Raw genomic sequence first — 13,759 nt, forward strand, 5'->3', positions numbered from 1 at the left:
GTAAATTTCCATTTAACATATATTTGGCCTATGAATGACTTAGAAGATTATAAGAAAGAGGAATGAGAGGATAAATGACTTGGCTAGGATAAATTGAGGCAAAAATAACCCATCAATAATAGTTGATGTCTTCTTAAATTCCTGAATATGCTTTCTAAATTTATCATGAACTTGACTCAAGTGCTTGTCAATCTTTAAGAGTATTAATTACTTGGAATTTTCCATGCTGCCTTTTTTGACTTTCCACTCATATATTCTATTTTTTCTTTTCTTTTTATGAAATGCTTCACAAATTTGGTGTCATCTTTGTGCAGGGGCCATGCTAATCTTCTCTGTATCATTCTAATTTTAGTATATGCATTGCCAAAGCAAGCACTCATATATTCTATTTTCTTTTGCAAATGCATTTTTGAATCTTTCTGATCAAGCTCCTAATTTATTAACACATGTGTAAATTTGTTTTATCCCATCTAAATTAGCAACTAAGAAACTACTCTTTGGAAATCACTGTAATGAGTACTTTGCATATTATGGAATATATCCTCTTGTTTGTGTACAGACTGTGTTGATTATACAAGGCTCAACCCATTCTATTTCTTTTTATATTCCTCTACTTGAGAGGTTAGCGCCTATCTACATTTCCTCACTCTGACTTACAAGATAGAAATCCCTTGGGTCCTTCCACCCCGTGTTGCTTCCTTTAACTCTTGGCAGGTCCAGTTCTGTCTCTGGCAGCTGTTGGGGAAACCTCTTTTTTAACATTCCCTGACAGGCCCTGGGATAATTCTGGAAAGCGTTACTAACTTGCCCTTCTAAACCTCTAGTGCTTTCTTTCTTTTGCAGATGTTTTGCTGTGCTTTTCATAACTATAAATGTATTTCAGATGAACCACAGTAGTTTAAGTTGCTGCAGGCTTTCTCATGCTAAGGTTCCAAACAAGTTTTAATAGCTAGCTCCTAAGGAGGCTGGCAAAAAGCCTTGATTGCTAATTCTGTACTAAACTGCTTTTCACAATGGGACATTTTATAATATTTGATACAGTCTTTAAAGCAAATAATTTCTATCTTATATTATTACTGCTTATATCATACTCATTCTCAGCTTTAAAAAGATTCCATGTCTGTACTTTCATAAATGGGCTTGATTTTATTTAAAACTCTAAAGAGAAGTTAGAGGTTTCTAAGGTGATAAGGATGTTATGATGGAGAAACAGGTGAAAGTGGTATCAGTAAGGTCAAGTGAATTGATACATAAATATAGTAAATTGTGCTTTCTGGAAACATTATCTCTATAAAGGTGAAAGTTTGTTTTCTTGGCTGTAATTTGTAAGTAGGTAGAAGGAATGCTACTTGGGTAAAATTTGAGCAGACAGACTCAGATGTTTTCAGTGTGTTTCCAGTGTCCTAGGATCAGGGGCTAGCTCAGCAGTCTGGTGTGAGGTGACAAAGATGGGCTCAGAATCTCACAAAAAAATCTACAGTGCAGTGAATCCAATGCCAGATAATGGAGAGTGCATCACATGTGTGACAAGAAGTGGAATGCCATATTAATGAGGAAATCCTTGAAAACAGAATCTGAACTGTAACTGCTGATGGTTGCTTTATAAGTCACATCGATCTGCTAGTATTGTGTCCAATTATTTCCCACTTAGTTATCAAATAAAATTTTTTAACATTCTAACAGAACTGAGCTGTATTTGACTGTTTTATGACTCACAATTTGTCAACTAAGTTTTGTTGGTGGATTTCTTCTTATAAAGTTATTTAGATCATAAATAATAACACACTAATAAATTGAACAATTTATTGAGAAAACATGGAATCTCAATGTTTTTTGTTAGTTTTCATGAGTTATATGAGTGATAAACATATAAGTTATTCAAATGAGTTGTATCCCTCATTTTAAAATATATTCCAATATATCTATGATTTAAAAAAATCTCTTAAAAATAAAAATAAAAAATCTTAATGAACTAAAAATGGAAAATAATTCAATAATATGATAAATGCCAACACCATATTTAACAGCAAAACATTAGAACATTATTTTCTAAAGGTACTCATATTAACATACTCATTCTATAGTATGTTAATAGGTTTATGATAATGAAGGGTTTTATAGTTAAATAAGTTTGGGAAATGCTGGGTTTCATAGTTAAATAAGTTTGGGAAATGCTGATTTAAAGTTTTTCTTTTAATGTAGGACTACTCAGAAACTTTACTATGTTAATATTCACTGGGGCTATCTAAGATAAATAAATAATTTGGTTGTATCACAAATGTATTTGAGCACAGAAATTTTTTTCTAGAGCATCTCCAACAAGCAGGACCCTGAGGACTGTGCCTTGGCAAACACTGACACAAATTTCAGCAGACATGAGTCAGTATGTACTAACCTTCTATCAGCAGTACTCTTGTCTAACTCACTACAGACAGGTGTCATGTTAGTGATATGGTTAGATGTTATTGTGCATTAGATTCAGCTGGAGATGTTTGTCAAAATTCAGATTCCTAGGCTCTACTTTCATTTAGCAGTTATAGCCTGAGTTTCAGGGATCTACATTTTATCAAGGATCAGGTGAGTTTTCTGCTATAGGTGTCTATAGTTTATACTTTGAAAGGCACCATATTAAAAAACTTGGGTCAATGAATAAATAAGAAAAGATGAATGTATTATTATTATTTTTGTTATTATTATGTTATGTTAATCACCATACATTACATCATTAGTTTTTGATGTAGTGTTCCATGATTCATTGTTTGCATATAACACCCAGTGCTCCATGCAGAACGTGCCCTCTTTAATACCCATCACCAGGCTAACCCATCCCCCGATGCCCCTCCCCTCTAGAACCCTCAGTTTGTTTCTCAGAGTCCATAGTCTCTCATGGTTCATCTCCCCCTATGATTTCCCCCCTTCATTCTTCCCCTCCTGCTATCTTCTTCTTCTTTTTTTAACATATAATGTATTATTTGTTTCAGAAGTACAGGTCTGTGATTCAACAGTCTTACACAATTCACAGTGCTCACCATAACACATACCTTCCCCAATGTCTATCACCCAGGCACCCCATCCCTCCCACCCCCCACCACTCCAGCAACCCTCAGTTTGTTTCCTGAGATTAAGAATTCCTCATATCAGTGAGGTCATATGATACATGTCTTTCTCTGTTTGACTTATTTCGCTCAGCATTATACCCTCCAGTTCCATCCACATCATTGCAAATGGCAAGATTTCATTCTTTTTGATGGCTGCATAATATTCCATTGTATATATATACCACCTCGTCTTTATCCATTTATCTGTCGATGGACATCTTGGCTCTTTCCACAGTTTGGCTATTGTGGACATTGCTGCTATAAACATTGGGGTGCACGTACCCCTTCGGATCCCTACATTTGTATCTTTGGGGTAAATACCCAGATGCAGAAAAAGCATTTGACAAAGTATAGCATCCTTTCTTGATCAAAACTCTTCAGAGTATAGGGATAGAGCATACATACCTCAATATCATAAAAGCCATCTATGAAAAACCCACAGCAAATATCATTCTCAGTGGGGAAAAACTGAGAGCTTTCCCCCTAAGGTCAGGAACATGGCAGGCATGTCCACTATCACCACTGCTATTCAACATAGTATTAGAAGTCCTAGCCACAGCAATCAGACAACAAAAAGAAATAAAAGGCATCCAAATCAGCAAAGAAGAAGTCAAACTCTCACCGTTTGCAGATGATATGATACTTTATGTGGAAAACCCAAAAGACTCCACCCCAAAACTGCTAGAACTCATACAAGAATTCAGTAAAGTAGCAGGATATAAAATCAATGCACAGAAATCAGTGGCCTTCCTCTACACCAACAACAAGACAGAAGAAAGAGAAATTAAGGAGTCGATCCCATTTACAATTGCACCCAAAACCATAAGATACCTAGGAATAAATCTAACCAAAGAGGCAAAGAATCTGTACTCAGAAAACTATAAAATACTCATGAAAGAAATTGAGGAAGACACAAAGAAATGGAAAAACGTTCCATGCTCATGGATTGGAAGAACAAATATTGTGAAGATGTCAATGCTACCTAGAGCAATCTACACATTCAATGCAATCCCCCTCAAAATACCATCCACTTTTTTCAAAGAAATGGAACAAATAATCCTAAAATTTGTATGGAACCAGAAAAGGCCCCGAATAGCCAGAGGAATGTTGAAAAAGAAAAGCAAAACTGGCGGCATCACAATTCCGGACTTCAACCTGTATTACAAAGCTGTCATCATCAAGACAGTATGGTACTGGCACAAAAACAGACACATAGATCAATGGAACAGAATAGAGAACCCAGAAATGGACCTTCAACTCTATGGTCAACTAATCTTCGACAAAGCAGGAAAGAATGTTCCATGGAAAAAAGACAGTCTCTTCAACAAATGGTGTTGGGAAAATTGGACAGCCACATGCAGAAGAAAGATGAATGTATTATATAATTTTTTAACTGGAAGTTTAATGACACTGTGTTTTGTGCTGGTCTCAACCCATCAATAGTTAATGTGGTTGGACTGGCCTTTGTGATTCTTATTATGATTGCAAGATGCCCTTCAGCAACAACCATCAGAAAACTTCGAAAAAATAAAGGTTTATTACTTACAAGACTGGAAAATTACACAGCACATCTGGACCCACACAACAAGGTCACAGGTAGGGAAAGAGAGCACATTGGGCTGGAGGTTCTGTTTTATTGGGGTTGAGGGTGGGGGCCAAAGGTTTCATGAGCTCAACTCTTTATTGGCAGATTTAAAACATAAGATTGGGAATTTAAAACATGGAAAGAGAAAAGGCAAGTGGCTCACATCGTGTTATTAAAATGAGCCAAGATCTCATAAAACAAAGGAGCCTTAGTTTGGGGATGATGTGAGGGGGTAGCCTGGCTCTTTATCTAGTCATATGGCTGGCAATGCACTTGCATTACAAAACAAAAAACAACAACAAAAAAACCCCAAAACAACTGTCATGTCTTAACATTACACACTGATATTACATGTTGAAACTGGGACATTATGAAAGTTTATTGACAAAAGGGCAATTAGGTATGGATAAAGACTCTACATTCACTTGACTTATATATTATTTATCTTTAATACTCATATGCCAAACAGGGATTCACTGATTCACTATCACCTTAAAATATTTGTGTAATCTGCACTTTAGATTATGTGGCGTATAACTGAATGCAATGAAGATGCCCCTTCTCTAGTGAACTTCAACTTGCACTTCTTCCAGCAATGATTGCAGTTTTCTTTTCTTTTTTTTTTTTTAAGATTTTATTTATTTGACAGAGAGAGACACAGCGAGAGAGGGAACACAAGCAGGGGGAGTGGGAGAGGGAGAAGCAGGCTTCCCGCCGAGTATGGAGCCCACTGCGGGGCTCGATCCCAGGACCCTGGGACCATGACCTGAGCCGAAGGCAGACGCTTAACGACTGAGCCACTCAGGCGCCCCTTATTGCAGTTTTCTACACATAGCATGGTATTTTGTGCTTCATGCCTCTGCTCATGCTATTCCCCAAGTCTAAAATGTCCTTTTTCTTGTTTATTCCCCTGGCTAATTTTTTCCCTGTTAAGTATGATTGTGTATGGGTGGTTTGGAATGAGCATAACTTATTTATTTAGCTAAATGGACAATGATTGAAGCTGGTAAAGTATGTATGGATGTGTAGTTGATGGGACAGGAATAGTATTTGTTAGTCTGAAACAGGTTACTGAAGAGCCTAAAATTCCAAGGCAGGTTCAGAAGGACTCAGGTGATTCAAGAAGCTATAGATATACAGCAATTCAGGAAGGGATTAGTATGAGGAAGAGAAACAGTTGAAGTTGTACTCAATTTCCAAGAAACTCTTTTTCACGTCAATGGATTTTACTTATTATTGAATCAGATTTGCTTGTTTTTTGGTAAGAATTTCATTCCTTTTTGATTAATTTTCACACCTACATGGATCTGTCTCAGGAGTAGCATTTTACTGTGCATTAATAATGATTCTTGGTTATTGACTGAATGGTATGGTTCTTTCTACCAGGTAGACACACATCTTTGGATTTCAGTCAAAGTATTTACTTTTAATCATTCTGAAAATAAAAACAAACATGATGCTTCTCAGTTATTTCAATTATCACTACTTCTTTTCAATCTTCAGCTAAAGAAAGCAGCATATCTTGCCATCTCCCTTATTCACATTTGGTGCTACAATTTTTGTCAAGATGCCAAATATCTGCCATCATAGGCATATATTGATAGGTGGATTGTGGTCATAGTGTTTGATAATGAAGAAGAATTCTATTAAAGTTTTTTAGAGATGTTAGACTTCACTCCTTTCTAGTATGAGACCCGTTTCCGGAGAAAAGTAAAGAAAGGCATTGCATTTAGTTATGATTCATGAATGTCAGGATTTAAGTGTTTTAGGGCTTTGTGGGAGTGGAAGATGTAGTGGAAACAGGAAGCCAGGCTGCGTAAGCACACACATAACATGTAATTAATTGACTACGGACATGAGGGAACCTACAGAGAACATTAGAAAATACCATTGTACATGAAATGTATTAACATTAATATCATGAACAGCTGGATGGTTAGATGTTTGATAACGAAGCAAGTAATTTTAATTTGATCTAAGCTTCAGCTTGTAATTGAATTTATAAGAACATGGGAAAATTAACAAGCAGTTTCTGGCAATTCAAAAACAATATTTTGGCTCAGAGTCTAAGCTTCTCTCTAAATTTGGGAAATCTAACTCTGGATAAAGATGGAGCAAAGAAAAATCATGCTGTAATACCAATGGCAGCAGATCTATGCCTCTGATTTTAAATAGATGTAGATTGTCATTTCAGAGAAGTTACTATTCCTTTGGACATAATCATATCTTACAGTGACTAACAAGTCAGCTCTAATTATAGATGGTTGAATCAGCTACATGACTTTTTCCTTTGTGAAAAGCCAAGAATATCATGTAGAATCATTTTTCAAAGACCTTCAATGTGGAGCAGTCTGCTGAGGTCAGAGATGAATCTTCTTTGTTAATGGACCTCAAAAGAACTTGGCAAGAACTTTTTTTTTTTTTATATAACGGAACTTCGTGTCTTTTGACTTGGGCTGGAGAAGACTTATGTGTTCAAAATTGCTGCTTCTTACAAGAAATATAAAAGATCATTTGTTTTCTTTTCCTGAAAAGAGTTCCCTGAGCAATCACATTTGTATCCCAGTAACTTCAATGTATACGCTAACCTGTTTTGCATCCTCAGATGAAATACTTTATCATCTTACTCCATCATTCAGTAGAACAATGCAAGGCAAAACAGAATATTCTGTGGTGGAAGACATGAATGATATTCTGGAGAAGAGGGGGGCCTAAAGATGAAGTATAGTTTTTCTTCTCCCTGCGAAGGTGATGGATCTTTTTTGCTTCTCTTTTTTCTTATAAAAGAACATATTCACTTGTTTTTACCCAGTTCCCAAATCACATCAAGCTGAAAATTTACTTTTTCAAAAACTGATGGGCTAGATTTTTTCAAGGAAAAAAGTCAGCTCAACAGTCATCCACCTCAAGTTTCCCTAAGCCCAGAAATGAAAAGAATTTTGAAAGATACAGTCAACTTCTGATTATCTCTGTATGGATAATTCACACTGCACAATGTATTTTAAATTTTCATCACTGGCTAGCTGCTTGTTACCCAGTCCCTCACCCTTTTTCTCTATCAATTTTTTGGTCTTTGGAAACTTCCACTTAGTTGGATAGCTAGACTCAACAAAATATAACCAGCACGGTAAATTTCTGGAGGAAATAACTGCATGGAATGAAAAACAAAACACATAGTTATAATATAGTAGATGCCAGATTATGGGTAAATGTGCTAATGTGCTCACGTAGAATTGCTTTATGAATTGTGAAAATTCCTCTCACAACATAGGTTGTTTAACAAACAATTGCATCAGTCTGCAGGATTGAATTGGGTGAGATAATTGGCAATCCTTTGTGAAGAATACTGAATGCTGTTCACTTGTTACTATAGATGTTGGCCAGACAGAATTTGGATCCCATGTGACATTGTACATTTTCAATCTATTTAGTGAGTTGCTGAACAATGTGTAGAAAAGAAGTCTTTAGAATTAATGCAGCAATACTAATAGATTGAAAATTCCTGAAAGTGTGTGGTGGTAATTTCTCTGTTCTAGACTCTGTATGGAACACTCTCAAAGTAAAGGGAAAGATAACCCCATGTGGATTTGACATGGAATGAATGAGTAGAGTGATACTGACTTTAACCCCCTCCCCAATGCATTATTAATCTTTTTTTTTTTCCATGCAGAACGTACTCTCTTTAATACCCATCACCAGGCTAACCCATTCTCCCAACCCCCTCCACTCTAGAACCCTCAGTTTGTTTTTCAGAGTCCATAGTCTCTCATGGTTCGTCTCCCCCTCCGATTTCTCCCACATTCTTCCCCTCCTGCTACCTTCTTCTTCTTTTTTTTTAAACATATAATGTATTATTTGTTTCAGAGGTACAGATCTGTGATTCAACAGTCTTGCACAATTCACAGCACTCACCATAGCACATACCCTCCCCAATGTCTATCACCTAGCCACCCCATCCCTCCCAACCCCCACCACTCCAGCAAACCTCAGTTAGTTTCCTGAGATTAAGAATTCCTCATATCAGTGAGGTCATATGATACACGTCTTTCTCTGATTGACTTATTTCACTCAGCATAATACCCTCCAGTTCCATCCACGTCGTTGCAAATGGCAAGATCTCATTCCTTTTGATGGCTGCATAATATTCCATTGTATATATATACCACCTCTTTATCCATTCATCTGTTGATGGACATCTTGGCTCTTTCCATAGTTTGGCTATTGTGGACATTGCTGCTATAAACATCAGGGTGCACATACCCCTTCAGATCCCTACATTTGTGTCTTTGGGGTAAATATCCAGCAGTGCAATTGCTGGACCGTATGTTAGCTCTACTTTCAACTTTTTGAAGAACTTCCATACTGTTTTCCAGAGTGGCTGCACCAGCTTGCATTCCCACCAACAGTGTAGGAGGGTTCCCCTTTCTCCGCATCGCCGCCAACATCTGTCGTTTCCTGACTTGTTAATTTTAGCCATTCTGACTGGTGTGAGGTGGTATCTCATTGAGGTTTTGATTTGGATTTCCCTGATACCGAGGGATGTTGAGTACTTTTTCATGTGTCTGTTGGCCATTTGGATGTCTTCTTTGGAAAAATGTCTGTTCATGTCTTTTGCCCATTTCTTGATTTGATTCTTTGTTCTTTGGGTGTTGAGTTTGATAAGTTCTTTACAGATTTTGGATACTAGCCCTTTATCTGATATGTCATTTGCAAATACCTTTTCCCATTCTGTCAGTTGTCTTTTGGTTTTATTGACTGTTTCTTTCGCTGTGCAAAAGCTTTTTATCTTGATGAGGTCCCAATAGTTCATTTTTGCCCTTGCTTCCCTTGCCTTTGGCGATGTTTCTAGGAAGAAGTTGCTGTGGCTGAGGTCGAAGAGGTTGCTGCCTGTGTTCTCCTTTAGGATTTTGATGGACTCCTGTCTCACATTTAGGTCTTTCAACCATTTTGAGTCTATTTTTGTGTGTGGTGTAAGGAAATGGTCTAGTTTCATTCTTCTGCATGTGGCTGTCCAATTTTCCCAACACTATTTGTTGAAAAGACTGTCTTTTTTCCATGGAACATTCTTTCCTGCTTTGTCGAAGATTAGTTGACCATAGAGTTGAAGGTCCATTTCTGGGTTCTCTATTCTGTTCCATTGATCTATGTGTCTGTTTTTGTGCCAGTACCATACTGTCTTGATGATGACAGCTTTTTTTTTTTTTTTAAAGATTTTATTTATTTATTTGAGAGAGAGAATGAGATAGAGAGAGCATGAGAGGGGGGAGGGTCAGAGGGAGAAGCAGACTCCCTGCTGAGCAGGGAGCCCGATGTGGGACTCGATCCCAGGACTCCAGGATCATGACCTGAGCCGAAGGCAGTCGCTTAACCAACTGAGCCACCCAGGCGCCCGATGATGACAGCTTTATAATACAGGTTGAAGTCCGGAATTGTGATGCCGCCAGTTTTGCTTTTCTTTTTCAACATTCCTCTGGCTATTCGGGGCCTTTTCTGGTTCCATACAAATTTTAGGATTATTTGTTCCATTTCTTTGAAAAAAGTGGATGGTATTTTGAGGGGGATTGCATTGAATGTGTAGATTGCTCTAGGTAGCATTGACATCTTCACAATATTTGTTCTTCCAATCCATGAGCATGGAACGTTTTTCCATTTCTTTGTGTCTTCCTCAATTTCTTTCATGAGTATTTTATAGTTTTCTGAGTACAGATTCTTTGCCTCTTTGGTTAGATTTATTCCTAGGTATCTTATGGTTTTGGGTGCAATTGTAAATGGGATCGACTCCTTAATTTCTCTTTCTTCTGTCTTGTTGTTGGTGTAGAGGAAGGCCACTGATTTCTGTGCATTGATTTTATATCCTGCTACTTTACTGAATTCTTGTATGAGTTCTAGCAGTTTTGGGGTGGAGTCTTTTGGGTTTTCCACATAAAGTATCATATCATCTGCAAACGGTGAGAGTTTGACTTCTTCTTTGCTGATTTGGATGCCTTTTATTTCTTTTTGTTGTCTGATTGCTGTGGCTAGGACTTCTAATACTATGTTGAATAGCAGTGGTGATAGTGGACATGCCTGCCATGTTCCTGACCTTAGGGGGAAAGCTCTCAGTTTTTCCCCATTGAGAATGATATTTGCTGTGGGTTTTTCATAGATGGCTTTTATGATATTGAGGTATGTATGCTCTATCCCTATACTCTGAAGAGTTTTGATCAAGAAAGGATGCTGTACTTTGTCAAGTGCTTTTTCTGCATCCATTGAGAGGATCATATGGTTCTTGTTCCTTCTTTGATTAATGTATTGTATCACATTGATTGATTTGTGGATGTTGAACCAACCTTGCAGCCCAGGGATAAATCCCACTTTGTTGTGGTGAATAATCCTTTTCATGTACTGTTGGATCCTATTGGCTAGTAGTTTGGTGAGAATTTTTGCATCCATGTTCATCAAGGATATTGGTCTATAATTCTCCTTTTAGATGGGGTCTTTGGTTTTGGGATCAAGGTAATGGTAGCCTCATAAAATGAGTTTGGATGTTTTCCTTCCATTTCTATTTTTTGGAACAGTTTCAGAAGAATAGGTATTAATTCTTCTTTAAATGTTTGGTAGAATTCTCCTGGGAAGCCATCTGACCCTGGGCTTTTGTTTTTTGGGAGATTTTTGATTACTGCTTCAATTTCCTTACTGCTTATAGGTCTGTTCAGGTTTTCTATTTCTTCCTGGCTCAGTTTTGGTAGTTGATACATCTCTAGGAATGCATCCATTTCTTCCAGATTATCTAATTTGCTGGTTTATAGTTGCTCATAATATGTTCTTATAATTGTTTGTATTTCTTTGGTGTTGGTTGTGATCTCTCCCCTTTCATTCATGATTTTATTTATTTGGGTCATTTCTCTTTTCTTTTTGATAAGTCTGGCCAGGGGTTTATCAATCTTGTTAATTCTTTCAAAGAACCAGCTCCTAGTTTTGTTATCTGTTCTACTGTTCTTTTGGTTTCTATTTCATTGATTTCTGCTCTGATCTTTATTATTTCTCTTCTCCTGCTGGGTTTAGGCTTTATTTGCTGTTCTTTCTCCAGCTCCTTTAGGTGTAGGGTTAGGTTGTGTATTTGAGACCTTTCTTGTTTCTTAAGAAAGGCTTGTATTGCTATATACTTTCCTCTCAGGACTGCCTTTGCTGTATCCCAAAGATTTTGAACAGTTGTGTTTTCATTTTCATTGGTTTCCATGATTTTTTTAAATTCTTCTTTAATTTCCTGGTTGACCCATTCATCCTTTAGTAGGATGCTCTTTAGCCTCCATGTATTTGAGTTCTTTCTGACTTTCCTCTTGTGATTGAGTTTTAGTTTCAAAGCATTTTGGTCTGAAAATATGCAGGGACTGATCCCAATCTTTTGGTACTGGTTGAGAGCTGATTTGTGACCTAGGATGTGATCTATTCTGGAGAATGTTCCATGGGCACTAGAGAAGAATGTGTATTCTGTTGCTTTGGAATGGAATGTTCTGAATATATCTGTGAAGTCCATTTGGTCCCGTGTGTCATCAAAAGTCTTTATTTCCTTGTTGATCTTTTGCTTAGATGATCTGTCCATTTCAGTGAGGGGGTGTTAAAGTCCCCCACTATTACTGTATTGTTGTCATTGTGTTTCTTTGCTTTTGTTATTAATTGCCTTATATAGTTGGCTGCTCCCATGTTAGGGGCATAGATATTTACAATTGTTAGATCTTCTTGTTGGATAGACCCTTTAAGTAGGATATAGTGTCCTTCCTCATCTCTTATTATAGTCTTTGGTTTAAAATCTAATTTGTCTAATATAAGGATTGCCACCCCACCTTTCTTTTGGTGTCCATTAGCATGGTAAATGGTTTTCCACCCCCTCATTTTCAATCTGGAGGTGTCTTAGGGTCTAAAATGAGTCTCTTGCAGACAGCATGTCAATGGGTCTTGTTTTTTTATCCAATCTGATAGCCTGTGTCTTTTGATTGGGGCATTTAGCCCATTTACTTTCAGGGTAACTATTGAACGATATGAATTTAGTGCCATTATATTGCCTGTAAGGTGACTGTTACTCTATATTGTCTGTGTTCCTTTCTGGTTGATGTTGCTTTTAGGCTCTCTCTTTGCTTAGAGGACCCCTTTCAATATTTTTTGTAGAGCTGGTTCGTGTTTGCAAATTCCTTTAGTTTTTGTTTGTCCTGGAAGCTTTTGATCTCTCCTTCTATTTTCAATGACGGCCTAGCTGGATATAGTATTGTTGGCTGCATATTTTTCTCATTTAGTGCTCTGAATATATCATGTCAGTCCTTTCTGGCCTTCCAGGTCTCTGTGGATAAGCCTGTGGCCAATCTAATGTTTCTACCATTGTAGGTTACATATCTCTTGTCCCGAGGTGCTTTCAGGATTTTCTTTTTGTCTCTCAGATTTGTAAGTTTTACTATTAGGTGTCGGGGTATTGACCTATTTTTATTGATTTTGAGGGAGGTTCTCTATGCCTTCTGGATTTTGATGCCTGTTTCCTTCCCCAAATTAGGGAAGTTCTCTGCTATAATTTGCTCCAATATACCTTCTGCTCCTCTCTCTCTTTCTTCTTCTTCTGGGATCCCAGTTATTCTAATGTTGTTTCGTCTTATGGTATCACTTATCTCTCGAATTCTGCCCTCGTGATCCAGTAGTTGTTTATCTCTCTTTTTCTCAGCTTCTTTATTTTCCATCATTTGGCCTTCTATATCACTATTTCTCTCTTCTGCTTCATTTATCCTAGCTGTTAGAGCCTACATTTTTTATTGCACCTCATTAATAGCCTTTTTAATTACAACTTGGTTAGATTTTAGTTCTTTTATTTCTCCAGGAAGGGTTTCTCTAATAACTTCCATGCTTTTTTCAAGCCCATCTAGTATCTTTAAAATCATCATTCTGAACTCTAGTTCTGACATCGTACTAATGTCCGTATTGATTAGGTCCCTGGCAGTTGGTACTGCCTCTTGTTCTTTTTGTTGCAGTGACTTTTTCCAACTTGTCATTTTGTCCAGAGGAGAATAGATGAATGAGAGAACAAAATGCTAACAGGGTAACAACGTCCCCAGAA

General features: G+C 37.2%; 1 non-coding gene across 1 annotated transcript; it reads right to left on the reverse strand.

Moving 5' to 3' along the window:
- Positions 1 to 270: 270 nt before the first annotated feature.
- Positions 271 to 374, reverse strand: LOC118524095 (U6 spliceosomal RNA). The gene has a single exon (XR_004911426.1). It is a non-coding gene; the product is annotated as a U6 spliceosomal RNA (small nuclear RNA).
- Between the last annotated feature and the right edge of the window lie 13,385 nt (positions 375 to 13,759).

This window comes from Halichoerus grypus, chromosome X, assembly GCF_964656455.1.
Source record: "Halichoerus grypus chromosome X, mHalGry1.hap1.1, whole genome shotgun sequence".
Classification (NCBI taxonomy): domain Eukaryota; kingdom Metazoa; phylum Chordata; class Mammalia; order Carnivora; family Phocidae; genus Halichoerus; species Halichoerus grypus.